The 16,472-nt window shown below is 36.4% G+C and overlaps 1 protein-coding gene across 4 annotated transcripts in view; it reads right to left on the bottom strand.

Annotated features, from left to right (window-relative positions):
- LOC145686583 (uncharacterized) overlaps positions 1-15,428 on the bottom strand; it is a 73,195-nt gene extending 57,767 nt beyond the window's left edge. Inside the window, exon 1 of one of the 4 annotated variants that reach the window (XM_081760030.1) lies at positions 15,068-15,428. The gene's annotated coding sequence lies outside the window, so the exon portion shown is untranslated. The other 3 variants (XM_081760029.1, XM_081760027.1, XM_081760028.1) reach the window with 3 other exon arrangements.
- Between the last annotated feature and the right edge of the window lie 1,044 nt (positions 15,429-16,472).

The following is a 16,472-nucleotide window of genomic DNA, read 5'->3' as shown; positions in this document are numbered from 1 at the left end:
AATCGAACAAGTAGTAGTCCGAAGGAGCAACGTCTGGTGAATACGGCGGGTGGGGTAAAACTTCCCATCCGACATTTTCTAAATAGGTTTTGACCGGTTTTGCGACATGTGGGCGAGCGTTATCATGTTGAACAATAAGTTTATCATGTCTGTTCTCCCATTCTGGTCGTGTTCTGGCCAGAGCTTGCTTCAAACGCATTAATTGTCGTCGATAACGTTCTCCATTCATAGTTTCACCCGGTTGCAGCAGCTCATAGTACACCACACCTTTCATATCCCACCATATGCACAGCATAACCTTTGCACAGTGAATATCTCGTTTTGATTGTGATGGACCTGGTTCACCTGGTTTCACCCAGGCCTTTTTTTCGTTTAGGGTTCTCGTAATAGATCCACTTCTCATCACCCGTAATAATGCGATGCAGAAACCCCTTTCTGCTCTGTCGTTGAAGCAGCAATTCGCAAATGGTTTTTCGTCTTTCAACGTCTCTGTCTTTCACTTCATGTGGAACCCAATGTGACATCTTTTGAATCATTCCCATGGCTTTCAAGAGTTTGGAGACTGTTGTTTGATCAACGCCTAATGCTGCTGCAAGTTGTTCCTGCGTTTGACACGAATCCTGCTCGAGCAATGCTGTCAATTCTTCGTCTTGAAATTTTTTTGGCTGTCCAGCTCGCTCTTGGTCTGCCAAGCCGAAATCACCACTTCTAAACCGTGCAAACCACTTCTGACACGTTCGCTCAGCTAGAGCATGGTCACCATACACTTCCACCAAAATACGATGACTTTCAGTCGCACTTTTCTGCATGTTAAAGTAATGCAGCAGGACACCCCGCAAAAACACTTTATCAGGCACAAATTGCGCCATGTTCACTTAACTACAAACTGGTGTTGTTGACGCTTTAATCCACTGTCCTATACTACGAACGATACGCGATGACAGGGGTTTGCAACACATGTGTGGATACACGGAACTGTGGGACGCTCCGTTCGTTGCGCCATCTCTTGTTCACCCGCACGAATTAATTCCTAGACCAAATATTTGTAAAGGGCAATTTATGAGTGATAGCAAATTTTTATTTTGGTCATATCATTCGGTTCAATGATTTGATTCTTTCAGTTCCGGTTTTGAGGACGTATCTGTTCCTCGTAAGTTTCGCAGATTGGTTGGTACTTGTGCTTTCCGCGCGTGACGCTTTTCACTGTGTGTCACTATTTTCGTGGTGGTAGATATAACTTTGGATTTATATAAATCAGGGTTTGCCCAAGTGGGCCCAGCCCGAAAAAACCCACCGGGTTTTTTCGGGTTGGACCCACCTGAAAAAACCCACCTTAAAACCCACCTGGGTTTTTGAGCTTTTTGTTATTATATTGTTGGTGCAACTAAGGTAATTATATTGAAAGTTATTTTTATCAGATTTTGGACTTTCCTGAGTGAATTAGATGCTTTCACATGAAGGTGTACAACAACATAATACATTTATAAACTTCTGAATGCACTGAATAAATTAAGAAAATAATTTTAAAAAAATTAGCTTGAGGTAATTGTAGAACAAATTAATGTATAGATTGTGCTTGTAGCCTGTTTGAAGTAAGATATGCAATTTTATATTTTAGAAAATACTTTCCGTGAAAAGTGTGCTCGCTGACTCGGCGACACCGAGGGACGTTATCCCTCATCGAGTTTAAGGCCATAGGTGCCGGTACTACCAGTAAATATGAGCGCATTAGTAAAACTATTAGTATTATTGTTTTAGTACCTTTGATGGTAACACAAGTATTCTTCAGTAAAATTTCGTTTTCCAACAACAACAGTTTAGTTCAGTTATTTGTTGCTACTCTTCAAATAGGCCTAAGCATTCTGCAGAATCAACAACAACGTAAAAATTCTTGCCAAATTTAAAAAGCTTAATGCTCGGAGTTCCGAAGATTACGTAACTCTTACTATTTGAAATGCTGAATTCAAACTTCCTTACTAGTGGAAGTTTCGATGTACACCAAGAAAAAACTGCATTTTCGAAGAAAGAAAAAAAAAAAACGCCGCGAAAGAAGTGCTCGGGAAATTCCCGCAATTCAGCGCACAAAGCGTAGCAACTGAATAATTCAACAATAACACTATTTATTTTACGCTGGAAGATATTGAATTTCATTTAAGACATTTACTTTATAAAATATGAATTATGTTTGTGTTAATTGTTTTAAATTAACTTTCTGGAAAGAGCCTCTTGCAACAAGTGCTCGGGAAATTCCCGTAATTGAACGCACAAAGTATCGGAAGTGAACTCCAACCAGTGGCGGCAGTTGGACGTTAAAAGAGGGGGGGGGTAAGACATGATCTGAATATTTGATATCAATGTTAGTTTTCCTGGTTGCTTGTAACACTTTTGTTTGACGAAAGGTTGTATAACTATTAGGATACGGTCTTTTTCAGTTAAAATACCGTATATCTTGTTTCACATTTTATTAAGTAAATTGACAAGAGCAACGCAAGTAGATACTAGCCCTTTGTACTCGTAAACAACGAAGGTGTAAGAAGAGATTTGATTCCTTGCTCATGAATATCTGTCTGGAAAATTGTGCGATCAGATTAGGGGCCTATTTAATAACAAATTTGCAAAACAAATAAACAGAAAGGATAATATTAATCAAATAATCTTAGTAATGAATAATGAGGCTTGTTTTGCAAAAGTTATATTGAAACTGGAAATTAATGAACAACTTATATTTTTAATTTCACGCATGCTATTATATGTGTTATTACTCTTAGAATGACAGTGAACACTACAAGTATATGCTACGACATTTAAAGAAATACTTTAGCAGGTTCCCGAAACATGTTCGCTGCCATTAAGTATATGAGGGTCACGCATTGTTGTGGCACAGTATTTGAATTCCAACAATTGAGTTCGGTAATGGTATCCAGAGCGAAGAAGCGAAGCAAGTTTCAACTTGCCTCGCCTATCGGCGTGGCCGTATTGCCTTCACTTGTTTGTTGATGTGAGCAGCATTCGGCTGTTTAGAATGGAGCTCGAAAGGGAACATTTTCGGCCAATGATCCGTTACGATTTTAAAAGTGGTTTGAACGAGACACAAAGCCTTGACCGTTTGCAGAGGGCATTTGGGGACCTTGCTCCTTCCCGTGCTACAATTTTTCGGTGGTTTGGTGAATTCAGAAAAGGCCGGACATCGCTTAAAGATGGAGAGAGAGCTGGACGTCCGGCAACAGCTATGTCAGATGAAAATATTGCCGCTGTGGAACAAATGATACGAAAAAATCCTCGAACAACTTTCAAGGACATTGAATCTACAGTGAACATTGGATTGCCAGCAGTAACAAAAATTCTTCATGATCATCTTCGGCTCAGGAAGGTTTCATCTCGTTGGGTGCCTCACACTTTGACTGAACAGCAGAAGCGCATGCTTGTGGAATGGTGTGAAGAAATGCTTGCAAGATTTGATGGAGGCAATTCTCGACGCGTCTCTGACATTGTTATGGTGATGAGACTTAGATCTATTAATTTGACCCTGAAAATAAACGCCAGTCTACAGTTTGGATCTTTCCAGACGAAAATCCACCCACGAAAGTGAAGCGACCGTGAAGTGTGAGGAAGAAGATGGTCGCAACTTTCTTCTCCAAATCTGGCCATGTTGCAACTGTTAAACTTGAAGAACAAAGGACTTACTGCTCAGTGGTACACCACAGGTTGCCTAACAAAAGTGTTCCAGAAGCTTCGGGAACGGAGTCCAAGAACTGGATTTCGTGGGATCCTGCTTCATCATGACAACGCGTCCGCACACACGGCCAACATCACAGTTCAGTTTTTAGAATCTACGGAGGTCAAACTTAAGACTCATCCGCAGTATAGCCCTGACCTGGCCCCGTTTAATTTTTTCTGTTCCCCAGGATCAAAGATCGCATGCGTGGGAAGAGAGTTTGCAGCCCTGAAGAAGCTGTAGTGGCTTACGAGAATGAACTTTCAACACTTGAAGAAAAAGACTGGCAACACTGCTTCCAAAAGTGGTTTTCGAGGATGCAAAAGTGTGTACAGTGTAATGGTGAATACTTTGAGAAAATGTAAGTGTTAAATTGATTTTAAGTATGTAAGTTATTTCACATCTCAAAACTTTCGTAGTGACCCTCGTAGTTTTCACTTTCTTGGAATATATCAAAACTCAGCAATACTTAGTCATTCCACATTTCAGTTTTACAAAATAATCCTAAAACCTAGAATTATGCTGAATTTACTAACTTTTATCTGTATATACAAAACTGTATATGTACACCCCTAAACTTGTATATTACACTGCAAAATTAATATTCCTTACTGAGCTCCTTCGTGGCTAAGCGGTTAGCGTACACGCCTTTGACGTGGGAGACCCGGGCTCGATTCCCGGGGGAGGGGAGCTCACGTGGTTCCGACTCCCATTAAGTCCACGTCTCATATAACTTCGCTGCTGAACTGGATGTTAAACTGAAAAAAATCAAATCAAAATATTCCTTATTATTAGAAAGAAGAAAATACATTTTAGGAACTGTCGATTTTTGTGCAATTAAAGAATAACTTGTGAAGGACTTCTTTTCTGCGAAATGTTATCTCAATTAGTTTCAGAGCGGCTGACTAAAATACCGAGCCCTTGCAAGAAGAAATGAAAGTACGCTCGAATTGTGTCGCTCCAATAGGTTAATTTTTGGGCCATTTTTAGTGGCAATTCAAATGCAATTCCTGTAGCTTTCTTAATTCCACGGGAAGACAACCAATACGTACTCATGGAACAACAAATATTTTATGGCACCACTTTTATTCTATGAACCAATAATACATACAAAACTTTATATTTCCAAATGAAACTATATACATTATTGGGTAATTTCAAAAAGTGGGAAGCAACTTCTCCCCCCATAATCGCCGCCCATGACTTCTACAATAAAACTATTTATTTTACACTGGAAAATATTTATGTCGTATGAGACATTTTGAAACATTTATTTTATAAAACACGAATTATATATCTTTGTTTTAAATTAATACATTTTGTGTTCATATTTGGCGAACGTCACTGAGGCTCCTGGGATGATTCGATCCACATTTGGTCTTTCGTCTGTCTACCACACATACTACAGGGTATCATTTTCGGTCTTTTAAGTTTAAATTTTCAGGGTACAAGCACGATATACACTAAATTTCCTGTATAGATCTTGGCGGCATACCAACGTAAAATTTCAAAATGGCGGCCATTCTTTTTTCAAAATAGCGGATATCCACGCTACAAAGTGCAATTTTCAGTCTTTTAAGTTGATATGTTCAGAGTAGAAGCACGAGACACACTAAATTAGCTGTATATACTTTGGCAGCGATCAAACGTAAAATTTCAAAATGGCGGCCTTTTTTTCAAAACTCCAGTGAATAGAAAATTGTTGTGACAATTGTGACAAGTTGTGACAATGATAATCTTGAAATATAAACCACATTTTAACACTTTTACCCCAAAACCATTGAAATATTTCGAAAAAACCCAATTAAACCCGAAAAAACCCAATTAAACCCGAAAATACCCGAAAAAACCCACATGGGCCCAGGTGGGTTGGGCTTTTTCAAAAAAACCCGGGTTTTTTCAAACCCTGATATAAATAAACATAAGCGTATGACAATGACATACATATTAGTGTCGCTTTATTACAGCTCAACACAAGTTGCGGTGTATGTGAAAAAGTTTAAAAGTTAAGCACAGTTCGAGATCACTGTGCCAAAATGCACTATATATCAGGGTGGAAAAAAATCATGATTTTTTTTAAAAAAATCATTTTTGTTGATTTTTTTGATTTAAATCGATTTTTTTTTTATTTAAATCAAATCTTTCTTCTCGCGTAATACAAGTCACGAACTGAAGATAAAACATTAGGAATTAATATTAAATATTAATTATGCCATTTAAGTGAAAGTATTGGGCTTGAATTTTGAATTGATTGCCAGTCATTAACTTATTTCAATCCCAAATAGAGATGAAAGGGTTCGGGAAAACAGTCTTTTTTTTGGGGGAGAGGGAGGAACCTCGGTTTTTTCTGCTTCCCTTTTTTGCTTGCGATTTTTTTTTTCAAATTCTGCTTTAAATTGATAAAGCAGGTTTTGTTTCGCTTTTCTACAATACAAAAACTCATTTAAGTAGTGGTGGATGCAGATAATACAAAACCTCGAAAATAAACATTAATTTCGAAAACATACTTCAAACAATTTTAATTTTTATTATGAATCCCAAAAATTAATCCATGTATATAATAAGTTGCAGTTAAGTTTTAACTTTCTTATGCATTATAAGCAATATTTTTTATTGTGGATTAAAAATACAAAAACAAGAAAAAACTGTTACATGACACACAGAATTTATTGTACTATGTATCTGAGTTCAAACAAATAACACATCGGAAAGATAATAATATATTTATTGAACAAACGCACAAAACAAATTTAAGTTTTGACGCCGTAGCCTTTTCAAAAATAACATGTGCTTTTCTTTCTTCATTACGTATATCAAGTGGCTCAATTGGTACAACGTCGGCTTCGCATTCGGGAGGTCATGGGTTCGATTCCCGCTGCCGACCATCCTGACTGGAGTAGCCTCTGAGCTTCATCTGGTGATTGTTAAATAAATAAATAAATATAATTCCCTCGTCAATTTGTTATAGGCTATAAGTTTATTATGTCTGACTTCCGAGACTTTCATAAACATTCGTACTAGAGTAACAATGAAAAATAATCATTGTTTTATTACAATTTAACGTATCACTTTAAAAGACTGAAAAAAAATGCAATCTTTGTATGGGAAGCTCAAAAATCACCTAATTTGTTAATGCATCTCTTGCTTCCGCCTTTGCTACCCCTACAAAAACTTCTTTGAAATGGAACAGAAATGTTGAAAATGTATTTTCTATTCATTTATTACATACGTAATAATCCCTTACCACCTATCAGGTGCTTCGGACCTGCAAAATCGGTAAAGTCCCAAATTTCGTAATGCACTAACTGTTCCTTAAGCTTGTTTACAGTCAGGAAAGTACTGAATTTTCTGTTCATGGATCATATGCGTAATACTGTTCATCTGAGCGTTTGGTTTCCAAGGCTTTAGAATATATAACCACCATCACGGTTTACCCAGTCCTGAAGGTTTCTGAATTTTTAACAAGAATTCAACATGTCATTACGGAACTTTCCCTTAAGAAAAGAAAAATTACGAAATACATTTAAGTGAAGCACAACAAACACGAGTGAGTGGTTAGCTTTTCCGGGATTCAGTCCCGCATTCGACCATTCCGACAAAAGTTCTTAACTCCATATGTGAATGTAGAGATAGTGCGTGTACTGTGATTCCTGGCTGATTTCATTTCTTATGTTTTAAATTGTTGTTATTACTAATTACCAGCAATGACGGATTTGCGAAAGGGGAGAAGGTGGAGGTGTATTTCGGCCTGAAGCCTGTTCTCCGAAATTACGGAATTTCTAAAACAAACGAAATTTTAGTTATGTCTTTACTCATAAACTTCAAGCTCCCCTCAAATGAAAATCAGGCATTTTTTAAAGAAAAAACTAACCATTAATAAGAAAAAACCCTCCGAAAACAACTTTTCTAAATCCGTACTGATTATTTGTATAAAATGGTATTCAAGGTTGCATCTGGAAGATTATTGGTACATCATTACACAGCTACAGTATAACAGAAATGTGGAAGCATGCTGTGACGGATATATTGAAAAACATAAGTTTTAACTATGTGCTAGAAACTAGAGTACTAAGCTCTAAGAAATGAAACATGAATAACTAAAAATGAAATGATCTAAAGAAGAAAAAAATGTAGTTAACTCAAAAGTTAAAATAGTTATATAACCTCTAAAAGTGCTCTCAAATACTACGTACTTAATGTTTAATTCATAAAACATGTACTCCATCCATCATGATGGTGCATTCTAGAGGGAAATATGGCATTTAGGTGATGAAATCTTGTTTAACTATATAGTATACTATAAGAAAGCTATTTAGATAGAAAAATCATGAAAATGAAAAAAAGCCAAAATTTCCGTTTTTCCCCTAAAAAAACCGGTTTTTTGTGAAAAAAACATCAATTCAAAAAAGTCGGCTATTTTGTGTCTCTAATCCCAAACAATGTTTCTTAAGCACTAGAAAAAGTACGGCAACGTTTATCAACATGATATATATATATTTTTTTTTTTTTTTTTTTGACAAAAGTTACTCATTGACTCATTGACAAAAAAATTGGAACTAGCTTGCGGCACGAAATACATATAAAATACGCAAATTTCGCCTAAGGTTATAAAATCTAAAGTAGATTTACGTTTCGGAGAGGGAATCGGACCCCTTTATAAATACGACCCTATTATTTGGGAACAAACAAATAGACGCGACACAAAAGAATTTTCGTCTTAAATGTCCATGGTGATTTTCTCGATGGAATAGTTAACGATTTAAAAACCTTATGTTACGAAGCTAAGAAAGCAGAATTCCTCCGTTACCCGTTCAAAATGGGATTTTCTGTAATCATCCTCTACATGAAACACTCGTTTTCATACTGTGCTGTACATACATTAGCATCGTATTGTATTATGATTATCTTCCATAACTGAAATAACACAACAGAGGCTGGATTTTACTTATTTTTACTTTAAATTAGTTTAATTTGGAATTTGATTTAAATCAACGATTTTTATTTAAAAAATCAAGTGATTTAAATCTCGATTTAAATTTAATCAGTCTCGGATCTAGACTGATTTAAATCAATCCACCCTGCTATATATGCTGAAATTGAAAGTGTTCACGATACTTTTATTCATTAGGAATGGAAACTATGTGGGGAAATTACTCTAATATATGTTCGTTTGTGGTGTAAGCAAGTACAAAAACATTCATGTCCATGGTACTGAGCTAGATCAACCCAGGTATTCCATTCCTTTCTAATTATTTTTTTACTGATGAGTTTCTTCCCCTTCTTGTGTAAACTTTGATGAGCTATTTGTACTTTATATTAATTTTAGTATTAATTTGGTGCGAGTGATACCGGGTTCGATTCCCAGTGAGGACACTCGGTCGAAAAGGTGTAAGAGTTTTTTCATACAAGCCACCCTTAGTGAGGATTTTCTTTGGTTTTCCTCATTCACACCAGGAAAAGGCCGGGTTTGTACATAAACAGACCCCAAGTCGCTTCCTTCCTCCCAGGTGCGGATTAAGGCTTTTGGGGCCCTGGAGCCAACTATTTCACGGGGGCCCTATGTTACGAATAATTCCAGCGCATAAATTTTCTTTGCTGCCTTCCACAGTCTCATAGATTCATCAAAACACCGAGAACTATGCTGTAGCTCAGAGAGCCCAAATTGATTTGAAAAGGAACGTTTTATTGTTAAGGAGATTTGGAAAACCTAGATTTGCTCTAAGTAATGACAGATATTTCAAAGGAATTGTCACCACAAGCTAATAATTTGGTTTGTAATAGAGGCCCAAAATAGCTCACTCCCTCATAAAATGAGTATCGTGAAGACTCTGGTGGACGAAGACTTAACTCTAGTGATACCGCGAGCGGAAAAAATAGCATGGATCTAAAGCCTATAATATAATAAGTTGATTACTATATTTTACTATTAAACAGAGGGAGGGGCCCTGGAGCCTGGGCTCCATTTGCTCCGCCCTTAATTTGCTCCTGCTTCCTCCCCCTTCCCAGGATAGTGGCTCGCCTATGAATGTCATCCCTCATCCATGACGGACTTCAGGCCATAGATGCCGGGAATGCCCAGATGTATAAAAACATTTTAGTATTAAATATATATATGAACTGTTCGACGGATTAGGGAGCCTTGGACACCTCAGATATATATGAAGTTATTTCTGCTTTTCATTCATTGTCTTTTGTGTGTGTGTGTGTGTGTGTGTTTTTTTTTTCCTACTTTAGCTTTCTAATCTTGATAATTTGCTCCTGTTTTCTTACTGCCTACCATGTGCCTTTAGCAATTGGATAATGTGAAAGTTTTGAGAAATTTAGAACTGTTACGATGGAAAATGGATATCAGGGTTGGCAAAAACCATGTTTTCTCGAAAAAACCCAAAACCCTAGTTTTTTGGGCTTAAACTTATATATATATATATATATATATATATATATATAGTTTAAATGATTTGCTCTATGTGTTTATGTTACATATGAACAGAAATAAGTTTGTTTCGCCTTGGTGTTATTAAGCAACAACGGGATTATGCTCGAAGGAGTCACATAAGCTTAAAGCGGAATCCAAACCGCTTCTCGGCTTACATCCGAGAGAAATTGTCCTCCATTTGAATTCGACACCGGGATTAGTTGGCCTGAAATAAGATGAGTCTGCCGACTCAATAACGAAGCACTCCTGATAAAAATACTTTGAATTTGTACTTGTAATACATACTTGTAATATAATAATCAAGAGTCATTTCAGAAGGACAAAAAGATAAACAGTTGCACAAGTGAAACCATTATATATAAATCGGGAAACTCCGCCTTAGCCATTGGGAAAATCCCGTTATTGCTTGGTATGTAAAATTTTAAGGTAAACGTATCATAATCAGTGTATTCAAACTGAGGGATGAAATTACTGATTTAGTATGCAGTTATATCATTCAATAAAATTAAAACTGAAAGTACAATTCAACCTAATGCTGAAAACTACGCAGGCAGTCGGTAAATTTTACCAATTTCTATCAACCTTGGTTTCTTTATAAAACAACAGACATTTAGACAAGCAGAAATATACAATTTGGTGTCGTTTCGTATGTTTAGGCTTAATATCCTTTTGTAATACAGAGGTTATCAAGGTTTTCGCTCAGTGACACCCGAACCGTTCCTTTGTTTACACTTGAAAGAAAGGATGTGGTTCGACCGAGAATTGAAAATGGTACGCCTTGATCACAAGGTGTAAAGTAGATAGAACTAATGCAGATGGTTTGATATGTGGAAACGTCACCATGAAGTTCATAAGATTTAAAGCAGTTACTTATTTACTTTTACTTTTTATTTATTTATTTTTGTTTAAACCAGTTGGTTTTCTTGAAGAAGAAGAAAAAAAAAACAGCTGGTTTAAACTAGCCAACCCTGATGGGCATGGATCTAAATGTTAACGTATTTGAAACATGTTATCCTCCTGACTCCCAGAGGAAATCGCAACAAGAAGCAATCTTAACTGCTGTCCAATTGCACACCATAACGCGCTTCTGCTATTCTTTGTCTGACGGAAGCACAACTTGAAGTGTAGAAATTACCTTTCAAAAGGTTTCAATTCAGCAAAGCTCGAGATATCCGCAGGAACGAACGGGCAAATGTCGTCATTTTTTGTACAGCCGGCTCTACGCGGAGTGTCAGGAGGTTATGTTTAAAATATTAAAGTCCGATCTACCATGACTTCTAACCAATTTGCTGATTTCTGGTGATAGTTTAAGAAACTGTTCCGAGGAACCAGTTCATTGGGAATCGATTTACTGAATGAAATAATTAAAATAAAAACTTTGCCAATTATTAATAAATGTGAACCGTACTTCTTATGTATGTATTAATGTTGCACGCAAAAAGAATAACGTTTCTTTAAGCAGGTAATATGAAATAATGCGGGCATGAATTAGAAACTGACAACAATGATAGTATTTGAAAAAAGAACCACATGAAATGGTAGACATCCCTAATGCGTTCTTAAAATGTCAGCGAAATATGTAGGGCCTTTTAGTGACATCATCATTATGGTATTACTAGAGCAGACAGTTCTACCAAATTTTGACACATTCCTTACATTTTCAGGTAGATTAGAGCTTCGTGTTTCCTTTGGCAGAGCATGCACCAAGATTACTGTTTGCAGATTACCTTAAGGAGGGATCAGTCAACACAATGTGGATATATGGCATAAAATCCATAGTGCATAAAACACGAACCAACTTGTGCTAGGTGTCCACTAAAAAGCACGAATGCTACCTAACCGAATCTGAGCAAGAGCGAAGCAGGTGCGTCACCGACGGGGGTATACATATATACAAGGGTGGTGGAAGAACACACTTATACAAATAACACTTTCACTAACACGCAAAATTCATTTCAATATGCTGTACACTGATAGTAATTACTTATATTAAAACACTCATTCCTTCACGAATAATGTTTTGGACAATGTTTAGCAGAAGGGTGCAGTTGTTTTCTTCTTAAAAAATGTTACAATTTCCGTAGTTCATATTAAGTTAGTTCGGTTAGTTTAGTAGTATGAGAGTCCAGCATAATCTTCGAAACAAATAATAGTATTTCGCTTCGTTCTATTAATACTAGGTAGTTCAGGTTAGTATAATTTAGGTTAGGTTATAGTAAGTCTAAGTATTATAGGGAACTGGCTTTAATGCGAGGCTGAGGAATTCAGATTTGATTTACAACTGCCCCACCCCCGTCACCAAGAAACAGTCACTGGACGGTCCTCGGCAGAGTTGTCAGTGCGTTGTAGGGTTGGCAAAAACCATGGTTTTTATTTTAAAAAAAAAAAACAAAAAAGAACGGTTTTTTGGTTTAAACCAGGTTTTTATGGTTTAAATAATTTGCTCCATATATTCATATTATATATGGACAGAAATAAGTTTGTTTCGCCTTGATGTTATTATGCAACAACCGGGTTATGCTGGAAGGGTCACATAAGCGTAAAGCGGAATAAAAACCGCTTCTCGAGTTACATCCGAGAGAAATTGTTCTCCATTTGAACTCGGAACCAGGACTAATTGCCCACAAATGCGATACGTCTGCCGACTCACTCACGAAGGAATCCTGATAAAAATACGTTGTACTGATCTTTACGTAGGCCTACTTGTTAATATAATTGTCAAGAGTCATTTCAGAAGAACAAAAGGATACACAGTTGCAGAAATGAAACCATTATACATAATTACATATGGACAATTTCAAAGTACTACAGAGTATAGAAGAACTAATTTAGTCCAAGTTAGTTAACAACGACTTCTTTAGTTCAAGTTAAAAAAATACGACTTAATTTGCATATCAGTAAGAAAAGTGAATAAAGATACGAATTAATTGAGTCCACTTTGGCTCAGACTCATTTATACATAAATAGATAACAAAGATACTTATTTCACTAAATGCCTCTCGGGGGATCTGTATGACCCCCCCCACACACACACAAAAAGTACGGCATTTTCAATGTATTTTATCAATAGTAAACATTGAAACGAAACAATATTTAGAATTTTTCTTCGATTGCAATTACATAATAATAATAACAACTACAAAAAATCACAAAATTAACATTTATAAACTTATTAAAAAAAGTTGTTTTTGTAGTATACCTTTTTGAGTAATGAATGGGAATTTAGGTCTGAATATAATACGAATAATATACGGGAGTGAAACGTGATAACCCACAAACGTGTATTCATCAAGATTTTACAAACACTTACACTTTTACGAACATTTTTTTGTTTTTTTGGTTTAAACCAGTTGGTTTTTTTGAAAAAAACAGCTGGTTTAAACCACCTTGGTTAAACCAGCCAACCCTGGTGCGTTGTCAAAAAAATCACCTAATACTCACTTAATTAAAGAGTTTATGAAAATTATGCAACCCCTAACAAAAGATTTTGGGTTAAGTTCCAAAGTTGGGCGTCCGTTTCCAGCAAAATTTTTAAATTTACGGGTTTGTTGGATATAAGCGGCTATAAACATGGGACTACACGGCGAGCGGAGGGAACTACTTGGCGCAAGGTAACCGAACAGTTGCATTGTGGGAAAGAAGGAGCATTTATGTTATGAACATGGCAAATGTACAAGGGCAATGAACTAACAGTTTTAACATATGTGAAGCAATACGTTGATAACGAGCAAAATCTTTTAAAAGCTTGTGAAGAGCACGGATTAATTAACCTAATAACAAATTGCACAAAGTGTGCAAACGAGATAACAGCGAAAAAACGTGGCGAAAGCGGACGTCCAAGTTCGGAATAAATGCCAAGATATTTTTTAAAAACTTGTCATTTACAAATTTGCATAAGCAGTTACCGTATTTGGGTACGTTTTGCATATTACTCACCTTCTATAACAACTCGCGTGGCGGAGCGGACTAGCATTACTTCTTTAGCTTCGCTGTGTATAGTTTGTCCTCTTACGCTGTGAAGCCATTCTCAAATGAATAATAAGCAACAAAAGAGCAACCACAACAGCACTCAACAAATAACCAACTCACTCTCTCTTCAGAATGACATTCACGTGACAATTTTCTACCCCTGGCAACGCTAACATATAGGAGGAGGGTAAGGGAGTGTCGCAAGTTAGGCAGAAAAATGTTGAAAATTTTCCCCCTCTACCTCAGCCTCCGCTGGTAAACAAGCTTGCTCCGTAAAATACTTGCATCCTCCATTTCTTTTTTTTTTTTTTCGTACTTCTGGACCCCCTCTGCTAATCATTTACCGATGTTTCACATTGTATTTTACGTATAAATTTTCTATTTGGTAGAACCATCTGCTCGAGTGAATTCCCATTACTCATATACCCACCGTCGTTGATGTGCCTGCTTCCAATGCGTGCATCTTTGCGTAAACCCACCTGCTTCATTTATGTGCTAATTAGCCCATCAATACAACTAGTCCCTAAAGACACATTCTAATGTAAAACGGTTATAGGCCTACCAGAAGAAAACACGTATTAGACCGGCTGTTTCCGCAGATGTGAGCATGTTTTACATTATAAATTGCCTAAAACGCCCTTTAGTACTTTTACTCAGTTATGTTACATTAGTTTTGTCAGAGATTTCCACAAGTCAACATTAATATTTATATGAGCATTTACTCAACCGTCTCTACCTGATGTTACGTACATAACCCACGTTGTAAGAAAATTTATGGACACTTACCTTCGCATATTATTTTGTATAAATATAAATGTATTCCTGTAAATATTTTTGTCAGTGATGTAATCACTTTTAACATATTAAATCAGAAGTAATCCAAAGAAATCACACAAAATATTCGTCTTACAATCAATATATCAATACACCCACACTTGTTACCTCACCTTGCTTAACGTGCTGTTCTACGCTTCTTTGGGTCCTAAAGCGGGAATTCCCCGATTGTCAAAACTGGTTGCGTATGTTAAACGAAAATAAAAAATACTGAATTTCAAGTTCACTTGAATCTCTATAACTAATTTCAAACAACGTGACTGTGACAATATACAGCGTATATGTCTACATTTTTTTTTCATAAAACACAGCACAGATAATATACTAGTCTAAATAGTATCCCTCCTACGTTTCGATGCTCCAACAAAAATTCTGCTGAGCAAACCATATATTTCTCACACGTGGAATCTCGATAATATGAATTATCTGTTAGTTCTTCTCGGAGTAAAATTTCAGAAGGAAACGATTTATGCAAACGTACAATTGAACTACATACTTCAAATACTGATCTCTAAAATACAATAATTACATTTTGCACAGAGGTGAGTATCTGTAAAACTGATTTGCCGTCATGTAAAAGTTCGCCGTTCTGAATGATTCAAGCTTATTTAGAGAGAGGATACTTCCATATAACTCTTCGCAAAGTTGCAAACAAGGAAGCAAAATATGCGTTAAAAACATTTGATCTTGGGTCTTAATATTGAATATCGTATATTATGTGTTGTGTACTTGGGGATAGTAAATAAGATGGAGTTCAGTTTAACATCCCGTTCAGCAGCGAGCTATATGAGACGCGGACGTACTGGTCAGTTGCATAACTAATTTTATTGCACCCTGGATCAACGGATCATTGATTCACTCATACCCGCCTCCTGCCCCAATCATTTCAGCTGCTGAGTTATATATATATACAGGGGTAACATGCCGGTACCTACCTTCTCCCCACTTTTTCAGATGCACATTTATCCATATATATATATATATATATATATATATATATATATATATATATATACAGTGGTCGAAGTGAGACGGTATGCTGTGGTATGCCATACCGCTTCTGGTCTTTCAGTAATGAGGACATACCGTCTCTGGTTTTTCAGTTATCAAGACAGTATTTAAATAACAGGTATATTGAGTCAAAATCATAATAAAACATACCGCCTCTGCTTTTTTTCCCACTTGAAACACTATATATATATTCACGAAGAAATTAAATGTTGACTAAAACCAGGGAATTCGTGTTACTATTCGGTTCAAAATCTCTTTCGTCTCGAATTCTGTCGAGGAATTTGAAGCTTAAAATATAAAAAACGATAATCATGCCTGTTGTTCTGTATGGTTGTGAAACATGGTCGCTTACTCTGAGGGAAGAACATAGACTGAAAGTATTTGAGAACAAGATCCTGAGACGAATATTCGGACCCAAGAGGAACGAGAATCGGGAATGGCGGAAACTGCATAACGAGGGAACTACATAATTTATACGGTTTACCCAACATTGTTAGAGATCGTCAA

This window comes from Thermobia domestica, chromosome 5, assembly GCF_964235325.1.
Source record: "Thermobia domestica chromosome 5, izTheDome1.hap1.1, whole genome shotgun sequence".
Classification (NCBI taxonomy): Eukaryota; Metazoa; Arthropoda; class Insecta; order Zygentoma; family Lepismatidae; genus Thermobia; species Thermobia domestica.
The sequence above is the reverse complement of the archived record's forward strand: the minus strand, read 5'-3'. Positions and strand labels throughout refer to the sequence as shown.